Source organism: Panthera uncia (assembly GCF_023721935.1).
Source record: "Panthera uncia isolate 11264 chromosome B3 unlocalized genomic scaffold, Puncia_PCG_1.0 HiC_scaffold_1, whole genome shotgun sequence".
In the NCBI taxonomy this organism is placed as follows: domain Eukaryota; kingdom Metazoa; phylum Chordata; class Mammalia; order Carnivora; family Felidae; genus Panthera; species Panthera uncia.
Window position 1 is genome coordinate 33,345,904 of NW_026057582.1, and position 18,807 is coordinate 33,364,710.

At 37.9% G+C, this 18,807-nt stretch overlaps 1 protein-coding gene across 8 annotated transcripts in view; it reads right to left on the reverse strand.

Moving 5' to 3' along the window:
• GARIN2 (golgi associated RAB2 interactor family member 2) overlaps positions 1-11,891 on the reverse strand; it is a 34,401-nt gene extending 22,510 nt beyond the window's left edge. For 4 of the 8 annotated variants that reach the window (XR_007453688.1, XR_007453687.1, XM_049612632.1 and 1 more), the window contains exons 1-2: positions 11,730-11,890; positions 2,244-2,331 (exon numbers count right to left, since the gene is read on the reverse strand). The gene's annotated coding sequence lies outside the window, so the exon portion shown is untranslated. Of the gene's footprint in view, positions 1-2,005; positions 2,077-2,243; positions 2,332-11,729 lie in introns of all 8 variants that reach the window. The other 4 variants (XM_049612629.1, XM_049612630.1, XM_049612628.1 and 1 more) reach the window with 2 other exon arrangements.
• Between the last annotated feature and the right edge of the window lie 6,916 nt (positions 11,892-18,807).

An 18,807-nucleotide genomic window follows, 5' to 3' on the forward strand; every position in this document is an offset into this window, starting at 1 on the left:
ATTAAGCATATGAGTGTGGGCATGGGAATTCCCCATCAGACCTTCTGCTGGTGGCAACTCAATGCCTCCCTTCAACACATCTGTACATGAACATGGGGAAAGTAAAAAGAGTCTGGAAAAGCAAGGAAGTAAAACAGTCTAGAGTGAAGCCAAAATGGAAAAAGAATGAGAAAGAAAGAAACAGCATTAAGGGGATAAAAAGGGGAAAGAGATAAAACCACCACCACCACCACTACCACCACCATCTAAAACAGAGAGGATGGGAACTAAGTCCCCATACCAGGATTCAAACCCTCATAGTCTGACTGGAGGAGCTTATGCCACTGTCCATGGTTCAATTTTGCCTTGAGTGCTTGGAAAGCAAGGACTTAGCAAGAGTTGGCAAGGGTGAGAGGGGTCAGGATAGGTCAGGACGGATGGAAAAGAGGAAAAAGAGGGAGCACCAAAGAATACAGAAGACGTCCTTCTTCCTATTCCCTTTTATTCCTGAACAATTTTGTCTTCAATCCATTAGCTGGGACAAAGAGAGGCAGGAATCTGTACTTGGGGGAGTGGGGAGCCTTGGCTCAGAACCCAAAGGAGGCAAGAACACCTCTGTTGTCAGGATAAGGGGAGTACAGTGTAAGAAATCAGAGCCTAGCATGGTGAGGAGGGTGTCTGAGCAGGAGAGAGGATGGTAGAGGAGGAGGGTAATTGGTTATATACAGGGGAATTGGTCAAATAAAATAGGAAAACTTGAGAATCTATACTGATATAAATAAATGAATAAATTACAAGTTTGGTGAGGAACAGAAATTTACATAGCTCAAAGTACCTTCCACCAGCATACTTACTAATTTTCAAGGAGGAAAAAGTAACTTTACATTGAGGAAGCCGTGCAGACACCATTATAGTGGAGTGGTGAATGAACAACATCAGTAACGGGACAAATCAAAATGGTGCATTATCTTATAGGATGCAATGAGGGCACGGAGCATTCCCTTGTGATATTCCTCCCAAAGATGCATGACCCAAATCCAACCATTAGGAAATATCAGACAGAGCCAGTTAGAGGGATATTTGACAACATAATTGGCCTGTGATCTTAAAAAATATCAATGCAAGTCAAAGTCAAAGAAAAGACTAAGAAACTTTTTCAGACTGAAGGAGACTAAAGAGACATGATAACTAAATGCAATCGTGATTCTTAACTGGCTAGGCAGCCCATTATTGGGACAACTGGTAAAATTTGAATGGGGTCTCAGGATTAGATGATGGTAATATGCAACATTCATGTTCTGATTTTGATGGTTAAATTTTGGCTTTGGAGGAGAATACCCTTGATGGTAAGAAACACAAACTGAAGTATTTGGAGGTAATAGGGCATCAAGTTGGCAAATTACTCTTAAAAGATTCAGGAAAAAAAAGACCTTTGTAGTGTACTTGCAATATTTCTGTATGTTTGTGATGTTTTAAAGATATTAATGGAAATAATACTACAAGGAAAGAGGAAGTAAAAGGTATAGAGAAGAGGATGGGGGGTGTAAAAGAAGATCTAGAGAAGATGGACAGGTTCTGAGGGTTAGAGTGCAAAAAGGCTTTATTTAGCCACGGTTTCTTAGAAAAGACCTTTGCAACAACAGTGGAAGGACCCTTATAGTGATTGGATGGTAGGAAAAAAGCACCTAAAGTCTCATTGTCATCTACGTTTTCTCTCTTTCGTGACTTACCCAACAGCACAAAGCATTTATACTATCATCACTTTGTTGAAAGACAGTGAAACTGCCTTAACAGAGACAGAGGACACAGCAAGTGATCAAAACATCAACTGGATTCTTTGGGGCCTAAATATATGGGGGATCTTCTGGAACATGACAAGAAATCATTACAAAAGAGCATTTTTGGATGAAAGCAAGGTATAATGGAGGAAAGAAGACAAAGGTCAGCAACCCTTTGGGTCAGGGTGACAAGCAAAATCACAGCAGTTGTTCACCCTCCATTTTCAAGAACAGCTGTGATTTCTTACACTTATCTTTCTCAGCTCAAACTCTCTCTTCATGTTCTCCCTCTAGAGTTCATGTGTCTCCCTCTTGAGATCTAGAAAAGTAGCATTCTTGGTCCACTGAGTTTCCAGAAGAGGAAAAGAGGCAAAGAGAGCTTGGAAAGGAGAGGAAAGGAGACAGAATGGAGAGAGAAAGGGAAGGAGAGTGTGTGACGATGTAGAGCTTAATATGGTCTCATTAGTATGCATCAACATATCTCACCTTAACTCAGGGCCAAGCCACAATCCTCTCTCCAAGACGAAGGTTTTAACTCATTTCAGTCTGGGCTTCCTCCTTTTCATGGTGAAGTCTTTTGTGAAGGAAACAAAAATAGAAAATAAAGTGCATACAAAGGAGGAAAATTTCAGTACAAATCCTTACTTTTATTTCATACCTGAGAGGTCCATGCCTTAGAAAGAGTTTTCCTAACGAAGCAAGGTGGGTGAAGTGCTCAGAGGGCTGCTGTTTATATCTGAGCTGAGCTGTTGTCAATGATTCTAATCATAGTCTTTTGATGAGTGGAACCAGACAGTCACAAGTTCATAGCTCATGGTTGACCTGAAATTGCCAAATGGTAAAATCCTGGGCTCTTAAAGCAAGTAAGATATTTGATAATGTGACAAAGGAAGTAATATAGACTCAAATAACTATTGTACAATGGAGGGTCATAAGAAACCTGAGTTATTTTCTTCCCATAAAAAGCCAGAGTAGCCATATTACTAACTTTCCAGCTCACTATTTTGTCACTTGTGTATCGTTCTCCATATTGTGCTTGCAGTCACTACAGACAATACTTTTTTCTCTCTGTAAAATTCTGATTTAAATAACCCCTTTAGGAATACCTGGACAAGGTAAACCACAACAATAATAACTACAGAACTCAATGCCATAGGCCAGTGTGGAAATTGGTATAACTGGGACTGTAAAGGATTCTGGAGTCAGACACATCCACGTTCATACTTGGGCTCTGTCGCCTACTTTTGTGGCCTTGGGCATGTTACTTAACATCTCTGAGCTCAAATTTCTCATCTATAAAATGAAGATAAAACTACTTAACTCAATAGAGTGATGTATAGGAAACACTGAACACCATGGCTGTCACATAGTGAGCACCTGAGAGCTTATATTGGTCTACTGACACCTGCCCCTCTGTCAAAAAGTATAATTTACTCAGCATTTGCTGCCCTGGGTTCCCTCTTGCTCACTTATAGTTTCATATTTCCCAAGTTTCATTCATTCTAAGAAACATTTTTCCTTGTTATTGGCTGCATATGCGCAAATTTAATTATGGTTATTCATGTTAAATTATGTACATTTATTGTACTACATGGGTTGAATTTAATTGTCATTTAAAATGTGTTTCTAAATCAAAAGATACTTTGGGACAAATGAAAATGAAAACACAATAGTCCAAAATCTTTGAAATTTTGCAAAAACTGATCTAAGAGGGAAGATTGTATAGGTCTACCTCAAGAAGCAAGAAAAATCTCAAATAAACAAAGCTGTAACCTTACATTTACAGCTAGAAAAAGAACAACAAACAAAGCCAAAGCCAATAGAAGGAAGGAAATAATAAGTATTAGAGCAGAAATAAATGAAATAGAGACTAAAAAATCAATAGAACAATGAAGCCAGGAGCTGGTTCTTGGGAAAGGTCAACAAAGTTGATAAAAATTTAGTCAGACTCATCAAGAAAAAAAAAGAGAGAAGACTCAAATAAAATCAGAGATGGAGGAGAAAGAATAACTAACAGCACAGAAATACAAAATATTATAACAGAATATTATGAAAAATTGTATGCCAACAAATTGGAAAATCTAGAAGAAAAGGTTAAGTTCCTAGAAACATATCATCTTGCCTAACTGAATCCTAAAGCAATAGAGGAACAGACCAATTACTAGCAATGAAATTGAATCAGTAATCAAAAAAGTCCCAACAAAGTTCAGGGCCAAATGTCTTCACAGGCAAATTCCACCAAACATTTAAAGGAGAGTTAAAATGTATTCTTCTCAAGCTTACCCAAAAAATAGAAAAGGAAGGAAAACTTCCAAATTCATTTTATGAGGCCAGCATCACCCTGAAAACCAACCAAAGATACTACAAAAAAGAATAAAGCTACAGGCCAATACCTCAGATGAACATAGATACAAAAACCCTTAACAAAATATTAGTAAACCAAATCCAACAACACATTAAAATTATTCACCATGATCAAGTGGTGTTTATTCCCGGGATGTAAGTGTTGTTCAATATTCACAAATCAATCAGTGTGATACATCACATCAATAAGAGAAAGGATAAAAACCATATGATCATTTCAAAAGATGCAGAAATAGCATTTGACAAAGTACAACATCCATTCATGATAAAAACCCTCAACAAAGTATGTTTAGAAGGAACATAATGAAGGCGATATATGAAGAACCCCAGTTAATTTCATAATTAATGGTGAAAAACTGAGAGCTTTTCCTCTAAGATCAGGAACAAGACAAGGATGTCCACTGTTACCACTTTTATTCAACATAATACTGAAAGTCCTTCCCACAGCAATCAGACAAGAAAAAGAAATAAAAAGCATCCACATTGGTAAGGAAGAAGTAAAATTTTCACTACTTGTAGATGACATGAGACTATAAATACAAAACTCCAAAGACTCCAAAAACTACTCCAAAACTCCAAAAACTACCAGACCTGATAAATGAATTCAGTAAAGTTGAAGGGTACAGACAGAAGTCTGTTGCATTTCTATACACTAATAATGAAGTAACAGAAAGAATTTAAGAGAACAATCCCATTTATAATTGCACCAAAAAGAATAAAATACTGAGGTAAACTTAACCCAAGAGGTGAAAGATTTGTTCTCTGAAAAGTATAAAATGGATGAAAGAAACTGAAGATGACACAATCAAATGGAAAGGCATTCCCCGCTCATGGATTGGAAGAATGAATATTGATAAAAATGTCCACAATGTCCAAAGCAATCTACATATTTAATGCAATCCCTATCAAGATACCAATATTTTTCACAGAACCGGAATAATCCTAAAATTTGTGTGGAAGCACAAAAGACCCCAAATAGCCAAAACTACGTTGGAAAAGAACAAAGCTGGAGGCAATACATCCCGGATTTCAAGATACACTGCAAAGCTAGTAGTAATTGAAATAGTATGGTACTGGCACAAAAATAGACACATAGATCAATGAAACAGAACTGAGAGTCCAGAAATAAACCCACACTTTTATGGTCAATTAATCTACAATATACAGTGGGAAAAAGATAGTCTCTTTAACAAATGGTATGAGGAAAACTGGATACTACATGTAAAAGAATGAATCTAGACTACATCTTTATGCCATATACAAAAATAAACTCAAAATAGATTAAAAACCTAAATGTGAACCTGAAACTATAAAATTACTTTAAAAAATAGGAAGTAATTTCTTTGACATCAGCTGTAGAAATACTTTTCCAGATATGTCTCCTCTGGCAAGGGAAACAAAAGCAAAGTTAAACTATCAGGACTACACCAAAACAAAAAGCAAAAAACAAACAAACAAACAAACAAAAACAAAAATAAAAACAAACCCAAACCCAAACCAACCCCCTCCCTCCCCGCCCCAAATCAACAAAACAAGGCAACCTGCTGAATGGAAGAATTTATTTGCAAATGATATATCCAATAAGATGTTAATACCTAAAATATTTAAAGAATTTATACACCTCAACACACACACACACACACACACAAAACCCAATTAAAAAATGGGCAAAGGAATTGAATAAACGTTTTTCCAAAGACATTCAGATGGCCAACAAACACGTGAAAAGATGCTCAACATCAGCAATCATCAGAGAAATATAAATTAAAACTATAAGGAGATATAACTGTACATGTGTCAAAATGGCTAAAATAAAAAAGACAAGAAATAACAAGTGTTGGTGAGAATATGGAGAAAAAGGAACCCACATGCACTGTTGGTGTGAATGCAAATTGGTACAGGCACTGTGAAAAACAGTATGGAGATTCGTCAAAAAATTAAAAATAGAATTACCATTTGATTCCACTAATGAGTATTTTTACCCAAAGAAAACAAAAACAGTAATTCAAAAAGGCATATGCACCTTTATGTTTATTGCAGCATTTTTTACAAAAGTCAAGTTGTGGAAGCAACCCAAGTGCCCAATGATAGATGAATGAATAAAGATGTATATGTATATATACAATAGAATATTACTCAGCCATAAAAAAGAATGAGATCTTGCCCTTTGCAACAGCATGGATGGACCTAGAGGGTATAATGCTAAATGAAATAAGTCACTAGAGAAAGACAAATACCATATGCTTATATGTGGAATAATTTAAGAAGCAAAACAGACAAAGAAAACAAAAAAGCAGATTCTTAAATATGGAGACCTGGTGGTTGCCAGAGTGAGGTGAATAGGGGGATGGATGAAATAGGTGATGGGGATTAAGAATACACTTATCTTTTTTTTTTTTAATTTTTAAAAACAAATCTTTATTTTTGAGAGAGAGAGACAGCATGCAAGCAGGGGAGGAGCAGAAAGAGGGGGACACAGAATCTGAAACAGGCTCCAGGCTCTGAGCTGTCAGCATAGAGCCTGACGCGGGGCTTGAACTCACCAACCGTGAGATCATGACCTGAGCTGAAGCTGGACACTCAACCAACTGAGCCACTCAGTTGCCCCTCTTTTTTTTTTTTTTTTTTTAAGTTTATTTATTTATGAGAGAGAGAGAGAGTGTGCGCGGGGTAGGTGCAGAAAGAGAGGCAGAGAGAGAATCCTGAGCAGGCTCTGAACTGTCAGCACAGAGCCTGACACGGGGCTCGATTTCACAAACTGTGAGCTCATGACCGGAGTTGAAATCAAGTCAGGTGCTTAACTGACTGAGCCATCCAGGCATCCCAAGAATACACTTATCTTGATGAGCACTGAGAAATGTATAGAATTGTTGAATCATTATATTGTACACCTGAAATATAACACTGTATATTAATTTATACTTGGATAAAAATAAAATGTGTTTCTAATGATAATCTGAAAACATTTTGTTGATACCTTCTGATGTGGTCAAGAAAGTTCCAGTATAAAACTTGCAGAAGACCTGTCAGAGTTTAGGAAGAAGTTCCCAGAGGCTGGAGTGGAGCACTCTTAAGAAATGCACAGAGGATGACAGAATAGAGTATGACAGACATTGTGTGGAAAACTTCTAAGTAATGAGAAAGCATTTAATTGTGTAATTAGCAGCATTTTTTTTTCTTTCTCCGTGGTCCATAACATAATGGATATAATAATTGATGGATCTTAGATCTGATGAAATGCAGTAGTCAACTTCTGCTCATCCAGAAGTGAGTGACAAAGTGAACATTAAAAAAAAAAAATCACTCTAAGAAAAGTGACAACCTGCAATGTCTACGGTTAGCAAATTCACGATAATCTGTGGATTCTCTGTGGTCACTAGGACTAGGGAATGCCCCTTCCAGCAGTCATTTATGTGGTCCCCAGGATCCCTTTGATGCAAGAACCTGAGGGTGCAAGTGTAATTGTGAAATTAGGGCCACAGAGAAGGAATTTGCAGTGAATTTGCAGCCACACTGGGCCTTGCCCTTCTCATCCCTTTTGAACTCTGGAACAAAGAGGAGATCAGCTAAGGAGCTGAAAACGGAACAGAATCTTTTATCTTCACCTGTGTGGTGTTCGTTTCTAAACATTTGTTCCAGAATTGTTTTGACACTTTTGGATCATGTGTATAGATGGTAAAAATAAATGTGTGAATTTTAACTGGTTTTGTTGTAACTGTCATTCGAGATTACCAATCTGTCCACCACAAACCCTGCCCACACCTCTCCCATTATCCTGGTCATGAGCTGAGACTGCACTGTTCTTGAGACATATGAATTGTTCTATGAAACCAATTTTGGCTAACCACACACACCACCACACATTTTGTCAAAGATCCCAAAGCATAATCATCAACTGTTAAATTAACTATTTAGGGGCGCTTAGGTGACTCTGTCGGTTAAGCGTCCGACTTCAGCTCAGGTCATGATCTCATGATCGCGAGTTCAAGCCCTGTGTCGGGCTCTGTGCTGACAGCTCAGAGCCTGGAGCCTGCTTTGGATTTTGTGTCTCCCTCTTTCTCTGCCCTGTTCACACTCTGTCTCTCTCTTAAAAATAAATAGACATTCAAAAAATTTAAAGAAGACCCTACTTAGTAGGTTTACTCTCAATATCTGGAGATAGTACTAAAGTTTTGGTATATATAGCTTTTTAGTTTTATAAATATATATTTATATAATATGTAAAATACACAATGTTGTATGTTAGATATATACATTGTGTGTTACATATAATACATATTAATATTTTCCTATAACATTAAATATTTTAAAAGCAGGAGTTACCAATCATGGTGTGGACCTATTTGGAACATCACAATCTTCTGTAAGATGTACCAAAATTAATTGTGCCCAGTGGCTAAGCTGATGCTTGAGAAATGAGTTTCTCTTAAAAAGCAGTAGATAATTCATGGCCCTCACTCTGATAATTCCCTGTGCTCTGCTGTACTTTCCTGTGGGAAGACCAGAACAGCCTGATAGCTCATAGCCCCCAGCCCTCTTATCCAATTAGCAACCCTTACTGAGATATTGTTATTAATTACGATGATTCAAAATAATTCTAATTTGTGTGGGCTGGGCTCTTCCAGATATTTTTGTTCTCTTAATAATTTTACTTATGGATCAGTTTCTAATATAGCTTTATTGAGATATTGAGATATAATTTACATAGTATCAACTTCACTCATTTCAATGATTTTTAGTGTATTTACAGAATTGTACAGCCATCACCATAATCTCACTTTAGAACATTTCCATTATTTCCATGGATACATTTTTTTCCCCTCAGAAAGTTTTACATTTATTTGTTTTTGAGAGAGAGACAGAGCACAAGTGGGGGAGGGGCAGAGAGAGAAGGAGACAGAGAATCCAAAGCAGGCTCCAGGCTCTGAGCTGTCAGCACAGAGCTTGATGCGGGGCTCGAACTCACAAACTGTGAGATCATGACCTGAGCTGAAGGCGGATGCTTAACCGACTGAGCCACCCAGGCGCCCCTCCATGGATACATTTTTAATAAGGATAAATGTAGATAACGAAGTATAAATTCCTATGCATTTATGCTTCTCTTGCGTTGCCCTGTGACCACTGCAGTTTAGAGAATGATATGACCACAATCATTATGATGAGAAATCTGAGCAGAGAGATGTTGCAAGTGAAATTTGCAACAGTGTTACTCATATTAATGAGTACACCATTTGTAGATTCTACATAAATATTTTAAAAATAAAGCAAGGCTTATTTATGCAAATTCTTTATGGAAGTTCATACTATCTTGCTTTATTAACATTACATGTACAATAAAGGTCTGCAGTATAAAACTCATAAATAAAAAGTAAATTTTAGTATTAAAAAAGGTTGATCACATCAAAGGGCCAGTGAATGTATATGTTATAGAATTACAATAAATAGGTTTTGAATGAATGTGTGAAATAGAGCAGAGAAACAAAGCAGACTTGCTATAGGGCATCAGGGGAACCTGGCTTCATTTCACATATACACAGAATCTTTTGTTATAACTTGTTCTACAAGGATTGTGTATTCATTTTCACAATCACAGTTTATGTTTTTGTGATAATTTATGCCTTTCCCTAGGCTCAATAAATGTTTTCTACATCTAATTAAGCAAGTATTGTACGGGGAGAGCGTGTATAAGGGTTTTAACTGTGTTACAGAGCGTGAAGGAATCTAATTGTATTTGAGATGGACCCTAACTTATCCTGTCACAAGCAGATTCTTTACATTCTTTGTTATTTCTTTTAATTAGTGCCCCCCCCCCATCCTCTTTTCTCTCTTTTGGCTTTAACCGGATGAAGATTAATTCAGGAGATAGTTACAAAAGGTTGCGTTTTTCTGGAGAATTACAATATGACTGTCATTTGAAAAAGCATTGTTTGGCTACTTTTAGTAAAAAGAAAAGGTAGAGAGATTCCATATTAAATTGGATTACAAATCAGAAACCAATGCCAGCAGTTTAATGGGGACATGAAACACAGAGAGGCAATGAGCTGTATATATTTCAGGGATGGAACTTCAGCTTTGCTCCAGACTTCCCATGACATCACCAGACTTCCCTCTCTGGGTAATGTTTCAAGATGACCAAGGCCCTATTAGGGCTAAGAATAGTGTGGATATGAAGTATATTCACCTGTGGGCGGTGGTGGAATGTCTTGATTTTCCCAGGAATGAATGTAGTCACTGTGAATTTTGTGGACTGGTGACAGTTTGAGTTTAATGGAAATTGGGAAAGGGAGGGAGCAGGAGTCTGGGAGCCAACATGGAAATGTTTTCAGGGCCTTTTCTGATCACTTAATTTGGAAGGGTGTCTATAATTGTTTGCTATTTACCATTCCCATTTGATCTTTTCCCACTGGTAGTCTATTATAAAAAATTTTCCAACCTATAGCAAAGTTTTAAGAATTCTATAGTGAGAGGCGCCTGGGTGGCACAGTCGGTTGAGTGTCCCAACTTCGGCTCAGGTCATGATCTCATGGTTCTTTAGTTCAAGCCCTGAGTCGGGCTCGCTGCTGTCAGTGCAGAGCCTGCTTCAGATCCTCTGTCTCCCTCCTCTCTTCACCTCCCCTGCTCATGCTCTCTCTCTGGCTCTCTCAAGAATAAACAAAACCAAACAAAAAGAATTCTATAGTGAACGCCCTTATACTGACCACCTAGATTATCTTGCCTTTTCTTCTGTGTGCGTTATTTCTCATCTGTAATTACATAAAAGCTCTTAAATGGCAGTGTTTACCCATTACTTGTTCTCTGGGGTACTTGTGCTTTCAGGTTGGTTCTTCATAGCACTTTGAAGCATAACATCTCCTTAGACAGTTTTTTTTTTAAACATTCTTAACACACTAGTAAACATATTTTTAGGATTGCTGCATCACAATTCTATGTTGCAGTTCTGGTCACACCTTTGAGAAGGTTGGACTGTTGTGGACCCCATTCTCCCCATGGGGCCCCCAGCTAATCGTTCAGCTTTGAACAGGAAAGCCCTGTATTCTGGATCTTCTCTCCCATTTGAATAATGAAAAGTGACTGTCTTTCCAAAAGTTCATTCAATTCTCACTCAATGAAAGAAAATTGGGGTAATGGTTTGGAAAACCAAAATTAATTAATTAATTAATTTCAAAGTTTATTTATTTTGAGAGAGACAGAGCAAGTGGGGGAGGGGCAGAGAGAGAATCCCAAGCAGGCTCCGTACTGTCAGCACAGAGCCCCACGCAGGGCTTGAACTCTTGAAGCCGTGAGATCATGACCTGAGCCGAAACCAAGAGTGGGACACTTAATAGACTGAGCTACCCAGGCGGCCCAGAAAACCAAAATTTAAAAACAATTAGAAAACTTGCTTTCATTTTAATGCAAATTCTCAATGAAATTATTTTTAAGAAATATTCAGTAGCTAGAGTTAAGTCTCTGAGCTTTCCTGCTGTTCTGGTTGCAGTATAAGACATGAAACTAGAAGGAAAAGAGGAAGATGGAAAGAAAATAGACATTTTGCCCTTGAAGTACTTGAATTCATTCAAGTACTATCCATTTCCTTCTTCCTCAGGTTCGCACTGAAATTGTACTTACATAGATGTGAGGCTGAAATAGATCTCTGGAGATCTCTTGGATGTCTAGTAGCAGAATAGTCTCCAAACAGCAGGTTTCCAACTCTTTTCACATTTCTTTGTCAGAAGGTGTTTATGTCTACCAGGCAGGCAACTAACCACTTAGTAAAGAAGCAGAGGAGGCCAGGCTGCTCTGGGCATTGTTCTATTGCTCCTGCATCACAATGTGTTGACATAGTCTCTGAAGTAAGAGAAGAGCCCTGGGAAGGAGCAGCCCTGAACGTCAGCTGCTGAGATCAAGTGTGGCCAGCATTCCCACTGGCAGCTGGGGAGCGGTACTTCTGGTTGTCTGTGAAGTTTACAGAGGCTTCTTTGGAGAAAAAAGTCAACTTAGCAGTAGAATCACCATGGAAAAGATACCATGCTGAGAAAGTTGAAGACGCTTTATACTGTTTACCATTCAATTGATAATTCATCAATTTCCTTACATCCCAATTTGCTGAAACTTCAACATAGTTAAATCACTTTGAGCTTCTGTAAAGAAAAGCTTCAAAAGAATGTAGCATTCTTAGAGGGCAGAGGCGTCTTCATGCTTCCAGCGTCTGGTGTATTCTAGACATATCGGGCTCTGCACATATGTGGAGCCTGCTTGGGATTCTCTCCCTCCCTCTCTCTCTGCTCCTCCCCCACCGTGCTGTCTCTATCTCAAAATAAAGAAACATTAAAAAAAAAAAAAGAGTTCCCAATTAAAAAAAAAAAGGCATCAGTTCTGGTGATAGCTCTCCACATGTAACTGGTTCAGTCTGCAGACAAGGGCAGTCTCTCCACGCACAGACTCAAAGGGCTTCCTGTTACCTTTGCTTTGGATACTCCTTTTCCTGTCTCCTATCCTGAACGTCCTCTTCCGGTTGGAAAACTCTTCCTGTAGTCATATGAGTACTATGGACTAGATTTCTAGTCACCTATTTCTTCATTCAGCCCAGTTATTGAATGATCACCACTTGCCATGTTCCTGTTCTTCCTGCCTCAGGGCCAGGAAACATTTTTCAATAAATATGATCTCATCTTTTTCCAGGTCCATGTTAATTCTGATGAAAGTCTTTGGTATTATCTCACTTCCATTTTTTTTTTTTTTTTTTTTTTTTTTTGGCTATTGGTATATTAAAAAGTGAAGAATAGCAAAAGAGGGAAATAATCATGGAATATTTTAAACATTTACCTTTAAAATATTAATGTTTTTAAAACATGCATAGAATATAAAACCATATGTGTAACTTTATTTGGAGATGATGCCACAAGTCAGCATTTGAGGTGCTTTGTCAAAGTGAGGTCCATGACCAATTAGCTTCTGTCCTTGTCCCTTCATGAGATGTGTTCACTAACTCATACCTTTATGGGCTCTTCTCTGTTGCATGTTCTAAGCTTGGGATATGAAATTTTCCTGTCAGGTTCTGGCTCTGGCCCCCTGCTGAGTGCTATATAAGGTCAATTCTGTTGGTCTGTTCAGTAATGAGTACCTACCACTTACAGGGCACCATGCATGCTGGGGTTACAAAGAGGAACATCTTTGCCCTCAAGGAACTTACCATCAACTGGGGGAGGGGCCATATAAGCAGACTATTCCAATGAGATTCAGTGATAAGTAGGAGCATAGGTGAGGGGCACTTAGTCTAGTTTGGAGATTTAAGGAAGGGTTCCTGGAGGAGTTAATGCCCAAACTAAGCCTTGAAAGAGTAGCTATCCTGTGCAAAGGCACTGAGGCATAAAATGACATGGTTTGAAGGGGTAACTGCAAATTGTCTGGTGTTACATAAAGTTGGAGGGGGGAAAAGTGAAATTGGAGGAGGCAGGGGCTGGGTTCCAGAAGGCTCTGAATGCCCTAACTGGGTTCTTGGACCTCATCTGCTGAAGTAGTTTTCAAACGAAGAGTCTTAGCCTGAGGATATTTGTGTTCTGGATTGATCACTCTAGCAGCAGTGTGAAGGCTGGATATGGGGAGGGCAGTTCTTGGGGCAGAGGAAAGACCGAGGTAGTAGCAGTGAGAATAGAAAAGAGAGGGTTACTTCATAACTATTGGTAGAGTTGACAGAATGTGGTGACGAATTGGACGTGGGGAGTGAGAAGAAGGAATGACTCAGAGGTTTCTGGTTGGGAAACTGGGTAGACCAGAAATCAAAATGCAGACAGAGGAACAGGCTAGAAGGTAGAGAATGAGTTCCTTGTTTGCAAGAATCCTTGTCAAGTATGGTGCCTTGTATTCAATGGGTATTTAGCAAATAATAGACTTTTTTTTTTTTCCCACCTAAATCTTTAGCGGCTTCCCAATGCTCTTAGCAGATTTGCATTATAAGGTGTGTGTGTATTTAGTATTACACCCAACAGCCTGCATATTTGTGGGCATGATCTGGCTCCATCCTGGCCTCAGTTCCCTCAAATTATATCTCAGACTACACTCCCATCCCTCATCATACTCTGACTCCTTTCTGATGTTGTATTCTTTAAGCCCTTTCCTCTGAAATGCTATTCTCTTAATTATTAACATGTGGGGCTTATTTTCATTCTTTAGATCTGAGCTCAAAAGTCACTTGTTTAGAGAACCCTTCTCCATCACTTGACCAGTGATCGTCTCTCAGCTCCAAATCTACCATTGCATTCTGCACTGTGGTGCTGGGGCTGAAACTCTGCAGTTTTTTGCCAGCTGGCTTCCTGTTAGGTTCAGTAAGAGGTTGCATTAGACTGCAGGGAGCTTGGAAAGCAGAGGGAAGGAAGAAGGAACTGGTGGTCCTTCCTGTTTCCTGCTTGTTTCTGTCAGTGTTGCCCTGGCAACAGCAACCGGTTCTAGCCTCCGTTTTTCCCCCCAACTCAGAATAAGCAGCTGGGCAGTGCCCACTCCTTAAAAGGTTGAGTCCTAGCTCCAAAGGCTCTGACTTCTGAGCTTCTAGATTCTGATTACTCTAAACTCTTCCTCCTGCCACTCAGACCCAGTTGTGATAGTTGCTTCCTGTAGTTATTCCTCTGACATCTTAATGTTTCCTTTGCGCTTTTCCAGGTCTCTAACACCTATTTAACTTATTCCTACATTAAAGTTTCATAGTGTGATTTCTCCCTTTTTTATTAATGGCTGCACCCTGACACAGCCACCAAATATGATTTAGGCCTCTACCCAGTTAATCTCTAACATATTGGATTTTCTTCACAGACTTTTCATAATCTGTATTTCAAATAAATTTTTTTTTCTCAAAATCTATCTCCTCTACTTGGATGTCAGAGTCTTTGTCTCACTCATCACTGTATCCTCAGTGCCAAGCATGGAGGCTGGAACACTGCAGGGACTTAATAAAGCCTTGTTAAATAAATTACTGAGTTATTGCAAAAGTACTACAGGAGAAATATTGGTAACTGACCATACAAAATGGCTAAAATCAAGCAACTCTTTAGCCTTTTGTCTCTAGGCCAAGTTATTGATGAACATTGTAACAATGTAGTTCTCTGTTAGAGTCCCGCTTAATGCTTGTTATAAGCATGTTAGAATGCAATGCATTATTTAATTCAGATCCATCATCATTGGTATAACAAGATGCATAGGTTATCTGATTTGAATTTTGTACTTACACAAATGTCTGCTTTCTATATTTGGGAATGATAAAGACTTACCTTATTATATAGAGTTTCATGAAGATCAGGAATTGGTTGTGGGTCAGATCCACAAAGTTTTCTCATTAGCAAATAATTTAAAAAATGAAAGCCATCCGAAGAATCCACTTGTTGTACATGCAACATCACTTAATAGCATTTACTTGGTGCACTTAATGTGCTTATGTTCTTTTTCTCATTGTGTGATATAGTTTGAGACAACTAAAACATAGAACCAAAAAAGTAGGTTAAAAAAGAACTGCTTGACTTCCATATAGTTATAAGCAAGAATCTGAAGACATCATCTATAGTCTTTTATTTAAGTATCAACTAAGACAAAAAAGGGTAACACATCATACATGTGTAATTCTAAAATAACTTAGATCAAATAAATGCAAATAGATTAAATGACATTGATTCCCACTGTGCCACTGTGCCCTGAAATGTAGAACCATTTCATTGAATCTTAAATTTTAAATTAAATTTCCCTTGTATCTACTTCAAATACACTCATTTTTTCCCCCTCTTTTCTAACTCAGAAGGAAAAAATGTTCCATTTCTACTCCAGGTTAATTGGACCCCAAGCATCCTTAAATCCAGCACTTTCTTCCTTTTCTTTCTCCATCTGGAACCTTACTTTTGCATTTTTAATATGCTCGCTATTGTTTTCCTCCTTTCTCCAAACTCACAAACAAAAATCTTTCTTCTGCCTGGTTATCAGTTCAAGCTACCATCCAAGTATCTATCTTTTCTCATGTACAAATTCCAAATAATTCATATTCACAGTGCCTATTTTGCAATCTGGCTTTTGTCCTCAACCCACTATTCAAATTGCACTCTTGCAGCTCACAAATGATTGCCTAATCAGCAAATCTTTTTGAGCCTTCATGCTTGACATTTTTGTTTTTGACAGTTGATTATCCTTCCTTCTTGAAACTCCTTGGTTTTTGGGATACTGCACTACTTGGTTCCTTCTCTTCAGCAAACTGCTCTTTTTTTCATTCCACTCATGGTCTTTTCCGTCCAACTCTTTACACTAAGGAGCTCCTCAAGGCCCTCTCCTCTTCTCCTGTTAATCTTTCCCAACCACCCTTATGTTTCAAATACCACTGCCATGTGAACGATCCCCAAGATTACACCCAGACAGTATCTCTTTTGTGAACTCCTAACCTATGCTTTCAAACGCCAACAGGACATATCTACCTTAGTATTCCTCTACCATCTCAAATACGTATCCAAACTCATCATCTCCTCCCAAAAATTCTTCTTCTTTTTGCTAATGGTTTAACATTTTCTCAGCCAAGATGTAGGACTTTGATTCATCTCTTACTCCTACTAACTTCCCTTCCAAAACTTGAGATCAGTAACAAAATTCTTTCCATTCTTTATGTTCAGAGGTACATTGATCTGTTGTGATCTCCCCATCACCATCACTTCCACCACTAAGGTTAAGGCTGTCATCACCCCTCACCACCAGATCACTTCTTAACTGGTGTCTCATTCCAGTTTCTCCTCAATCCAATCTGTCCTCCTCAATGCTGCCAGGCCATTTTCCCTAAAAAGACAGTTCTGATCCGAACACTTCCCTGATCAGGACCCTCTAACAGTTTGATTATCTCTAGAATAGATCTAGACTCCCTAACCTGGTTTTCAAGAACTTCATAGTTTGGCCTCAAACATGTACTTTTTTGGTCTTACAAATGTATCAATTTTGTTTCTGTAACTTGGTGTTTAAGAGTATGGACTCTGGGGACACCTGGGTGGCTCAGTTGGTTAAGTGTTAAATTCTTGATTTTGGCTCAGGTCATGATCCCAGGGTGTGAGATGGAGCCCAGCATCGAGTTCCAGGCTGGGCGTGGAGCCTGCTTAAGATTCTCTCTCTCTCTCTCTCTCTCTCTCTCTCTCTCTCTTTCTCTCTCTCTCTCTCTCAAAAAAAAAAAAAAAGAAAGAAAGAAAGAAAAAGAAAAAGAAAAAAAAAGAGAGTATGGACTCTGAAGGCAGATTGCTAAGTTCAAATCCTAGCTCTTTCTCTAACTAGTTATGTGACCTTGGACAAGTTTCTTAACTTCTTTGTGCCTCAGTTTTCTCATCTATAAATAGAAATAATAAATAATAACACTAATTCTGTTGTTGTGAAAATTAAACATATGAAAAGTGCTTAGAAATTTTGCCTGGCATATAGTAAGTTCTGTATTACGTGTTTCACTGAACAAATATTTACTGATATTTACACATGTGTATATATGTCAGGAACTCTTCTAAGGACCTGGGGATAATACCAGTGAACAAAATAAACAAAAATCTTTGCCCTGTGGAACTTCCATTCTATAATAAAAATGATTATTATCAATTGTCCATAATTCTATTTCTGCAATACCTTTCCTCTTGCATCATCATCATCATTAAAATTCTACCCTTCCTTCAAGATCCACCAAAATGCCACCCTGCCCCTTGAAATGTTAACCTTGTATGAGGTTCTCATTTGAACTCCTCCAATTCTTTAAATCTGAATTATAGCATTTATCACATTTATCACATATATTATCAAATATCAACCATATTAAATCTTATAGTTCCTTGTACGGTTTTGTTATTTCCCTTGATGCAGTATAGTGTCAGCTGTTATTCCTTTCATCCTTGTAAATAGTAGCAGGATGTACCTTGTACCCAAGCATATAGTAGATGCTCAATGAATGAATGAATGTAGGCAAAGAATACTTTACATGATCTTTCACTTAACTTCTAGTGATTAATCTTATGTTCTTTAACTGAAAATATAAAAGATTTAAAACATAGATCATTTTATTTTCAACTCGGGAAATATCAGATATCAGTATCAAATTTTCCTTGTTTACTACTTGGCTTTATTCACCATCATCATTTGGGACCTTATTCACTAGTAGCCCAATTTTTGTTGTTTGCTTTGCTATGTATACCCTACAGGATATTTAATGTCCCTTGTTATCACCAGTTAGAAAGTGCCTTTAAGTTTTTACTACAGGAGCCAAGTGGATAAAGTATATTTTATTTGTATATTTTCCATGTGTAGCACAGAATTTTCCCATTTCTCACTTCCTTCCTAACATGAAAAAATTTCCAGTTACTCATCTGCAATACTGTGGTTCATTAGTTCTTGTTTTTCCTCCATTCCAAATAACTGTAGATGTCTAAAATTTGTTTTTATTGCATCTCTAATAAGAAATTAGTTTCTTTTCCTCAGTATCAAATTTCTTCCCTCCAAATTTGCTTGCTATTCTCTATCCATGACTGGAAAGACCAGACTGACTATAGGTTGTCTTGTACTTTCTAATTTGTATTTTCACAATGCTGTAGATCACAACGCTATATAATAAAATGCAGAATATATTTTTTAAAAAGTTTTTTAATGTTTACTTATTTTTGAGAGAGAGAGAGAGAGCATGAACAGGGGAGGGGTGGAGAGAGGGAGACACAGTATCCGAAGCAGG